Consider the following 4,124-nt stretch of genomic DNA (forward strand, 5'->3'; position numbering starts at 1 on the left):
GTAATTGCCCCTTTTGTCTTTGAGATCTAGAAGATGCTAATCGAGACATTTGGGTTTCTAGCATTTTGGTGTGGGCTAGTATGTTGTTGATGGTGATGTCTTTTGCTTGGCTATCTTTTTGCATTTGGGTGAAAAATTCTTGTTGGTTCTTTTGCATTTGGAGGACCGCTTTTTGAAGATCAAAGCCTTGGTCATTTGTTTGATTGTATGAAGGTTGATTTTGATAACTTTGGCTTTGGTTGTAAAAGGGTATTTGAGCTTGATTTCTCATTGGAGGTGGGGTGTATGTTGGTTGAGGGTTTTGAACATTTTGGCTTTTATATGAAAGATTGGGATGGAATTTGGTATTCTCATTGTAATAGTTGGAATAAGGGGTGCCACTCTTGTATGCTTGGAAAGCATTCACTTGTTCACTTGTTCCCCTACATTCACTTTGGTCATGTCCCAAAGTTCCATAACTCTCACATACTCCACTTGGAATTGAGGATGATGCCACCATTGCATTAACATGTTGTTTGGGTGATTTGGAAGCTTCATCAAGCTTAGCCATGGCCTTCTCAAATTTCAAATTGATGGTGTCAATATGAGCACCTAATTGAGTGATGGAATCTACCTCATGCTTTCCTCCTCTAGTAGCCTTCCGAGGCCTACTATATTGCGAATTATGAACCGCCATCTCCACAATTTTGGCCCATGTTTGATTGTCATCAACTTCGGTAAACATACCATTGGATCCCATGTTGAGGATGTTAAGGGAGTCTTCATATAGACCATTCCAAAATTATTGCATAAGGACCCGCTCACTAAGTCCATGGTGTGGACAAGAACGACAAGTGTCCTTAAATCTCTCCCATGCTTCATACAATGATTCCTCATCCCTTTGTTTGAACCCGGTGAATTGGGCTCTCAACATGTTAGTCTTCACTGGAGGATAGAATTTCTTGTAGAAAGCAAGTTCTAACTTCTTCCATGAATCAATACCAAGAGTAGTCTTGTCTAGACTCTTCAACCATTGCTTTACGGTACCAATCAAAGAAAAAGGAAATAATACCCATCGAATTTGGTCTTGATTAACTCCGGTTTGAGAAATCGCATCACAATAGTCACAAAAAGTCTCCATATGTGAGTGAGGGTCTTCACTAGGCATCCCTACAAATTGGCTTCTCTCAACTAATTGTATGAATGCGGATTTGGCAATAAAATTACTGGTTAAATGTGGTGGGGTAGGAGTACCATTTGGTAGGTTCTCCTCGGTTGGTACGGAATGTGATGAGAATTTAGGTATTGTGGGTTGATTTTGTGGTGGGTTTTGTATTAGGTTGTCCTATCCTTCTCTTGCAAAAGGGTTGGTAAACTCAATGTTATTTGGTTGAATGTCCACAATTTCCCCGATACCTCTTAAAGTACCTTTAGTAAGTCTTCTATTGTTGGTTAAGGTTCTTTCAATTTCAAGATCAATGGGTAATAAGTTACCTTGTGATCTCCTAGACATGCAAAATATCAAACAACTCGAAAGAAATTAGAACAACCTTGAGGAGATTGACATCCCCAAGGTAAAGAAAGACACAACTAAAAACAATTAATGAAAATCAAATCAAGTTAAACCATCCCCGGCAACGGCGCCATTTTTGGTTCGGTTATTAAACTCGTCATCAAAAGCTACCAACCAAAACAATATTAATAACTTCACAAACTACTCTTAGCAAAGAGGCAAGTAAAGGTCGGATCCCAAGGGACGGGTATTGATGTAGGATTTTCAATTGCAAATGGTTGTGTCTTAGGGTGTCACAATTTGGGTTGAGATAAGAGATCAACTAAACTAATCAACAATATAAAAGTAAAGTGATAAAAACAAGCAAGATAATTAAAAGGAGATGTAAACAATTGATTAAAAGCACTAGAGTGTCATGGGTTCATAGGGGATTCATGGGAGTTGATCAGACAAACATGTTCTCTACTAGATGCAAGCACTTATTGTTGTGATGAGATCGAGTTGGTGTATAAGCTTACAATCCCTAAGAAGGTTTGGGTCCTGGAGCCGAATCGATTAGATTGTACAACACCTCCAAGTCGACTTAATCCTTCCTATTCAACTATATGCATGGTCTAATGAGGCTCGAGTTGGTGTATAAGCTTACAAGTCTCATTGAAAAGATAGGTGATGGGTAAAAAATGCAAGGATTCATAGGCTCGCATTTCATCAAACATAACATGTGCATAAGTTGAAATCACAACAAGAAAGCAAATTAATTATGAAAACATATTAGATTAAGCATAGATCAATCCCCATGTTGGTTTCCCCTAATTCCCCATTAACCCTAGTTAAGGAAACTACTCACTCATTATTAAGTTCAACATGCTAATAAGATTGTCAATCATATTAGCAAGGCAAACCATGATGAATAAATGAAAGTTATTAACAAGAATTAAACAGGGTTAAGAGAGAATTATACCTATGAAGATGATTCCAAATAATAAAGCAAAGAATAATAGAAGTACTTGATGATTGATGGAAGGTTGTCAATCCTCCAAATAAACCTAAATAATCTTCTAATTACCCAAAATAAATGAAGAACAATAGAGAAATTAAGGAAATATTAAGATTGAGAATTGTATTATTACTTAATTAAGAGTGGATTACAAGATTACTACTTGATTAAGGATGTATTAAGAGAACATTAAAGGATGATTACAACCTGATGCTAATCTAGCTAGTACAAAGGGGTATTTATACTAGAAAATAGGTACTAGGATTAGGGTTACTAGGGGCTTAAATGAATATTTAGTCGCTAAGAAAAGTTGAGGAAATGCCCCTCTTGAAGGAAATGAGCATATCCTCGTGCTAGTCTTGCCACGATCCGTGCGTCTTGCGCTATGGCACGGGCTCTCTGACCTTCGATCCGCTCGGATTGCCTGGAAGACGCTCGGCTCCATGGGTTGCAAAACGCTAATCTAGGCCAAAAGACGCGCGGATGTTGATGATGGGAGACGCCCGGATCGTGTCTGATCCGCTCGGATCCCTGGGCAGACAGCTTCTCTTCTTTTTCCTCCTTCACAATCCGCAAGGATCATTTCAGGGATGCAAGGATCCTTTCATCATTACCCGTTTCACTTTATTATTTACTTAGGCCTCTAGTGTTGGTCTTCTCTTTGATGCTTGGTCATTAGATGAGATCAATTTTGCTCCATTTTGCCTCATAAATGCAAGGTTAACACTCCTTTCCTACCAAGGAGACAAAACCTCAAAGAATATTAAAATGGGATACTAAAGATAGTAAATGACCTAAATAAGTGCTATAAAGCATAGGAACGAGGTTAATTCAGGGACTAAATGTGCTCAAATATGAGTCACATTAATTATCTTGACATAAATTATGTTGTTTAAGAAACATACTACTTGTTTGTGATTGTCATTCTATGTGGTGTTATTAGTTGGAGAACAAGTTGGTATTTGACAATAGTTTTGATATACGGTTGTTGAGAAGACGTAAGACGGTTGGGAGACCGTCTTATGCTTGATTCGCCTCTTGGAGCTTCTCACTCCAAGAGGGATGTGCACATTAAGGACTTTAGTTTGGTGGGACTCGTATAGTTGAGACACGATGTCTGGCAGGGGATCCGAGTCGTTCTCGGGCCTGGTACCAAAGACGTGTTCCGAGTACCTAGTTATGTGATGTCGTGTCGTGGGGGTGTCCCTAAAATTTGTGTGTTAGAGGTGGAGCCATGAGTTGTTGTGTATTATTTTTATTGACATTCATTTGCATAATCATGTAGGTCATCATAGTAGCATGGAATTTATGAACATTTGTATTATTAAGGCTAACCTGATGTTTTAAAATGTTTGTGGTAAACCATATGGTGATTTTCTCCTATATAAGGAGCAGTGTTTGGCATGTAGGACTTGCATATATTAACTCGGAGGCCTTTGGTAGCGGTCTTCACTTTGTAGCGAGTCATCACTTTTGTTATTCTTGATTTTTGACATTTAGACTCCTTTTTATTTATGATGGTTTTTATTTTTTGGGTGGCCTTGTGCACCCATTAACTTGCACTAACTTGATCCGACTTAGCTACTCATAAGCCTTATGTTATGAACTTAAACTACTCGCCTTAAATTGCTTTAT

At 38.3% G+C, this 4,124-nt stretch overlaps 1 non-coding gene across 1 annotated transcript; it reads left to right on the plus strand.

Moving 5' to 3' along the window:
- Positions 1–806: 806 nt before the first annotated feature.
- On the plus strand, positions 807–913 carry LOC141645100 (small nucleolar RNA R71). The gene has a single exon (XR_012544690.1). It is a non-coding gene; the product is annotated as a small nucleolar RNA R71 (small nucleolar RNA).
- Positions 914–4,124: the final 3,211 nt, after the last annotated feature.

Source organism: Silene latifolia, chromosome 2, assembly GCF_048544455.1.
Source record: "Silene latifolia isolate original U9 population chromosome 2, ASM4854445v1, whole genome shotgun sequence".
Lineage (NCBI taxonomy): Eukaryota > Viridiplantae > Streptophyta > Magnoliopsida > Caryophyllales > Caryophyllaceae > Silene > Silene latifolia.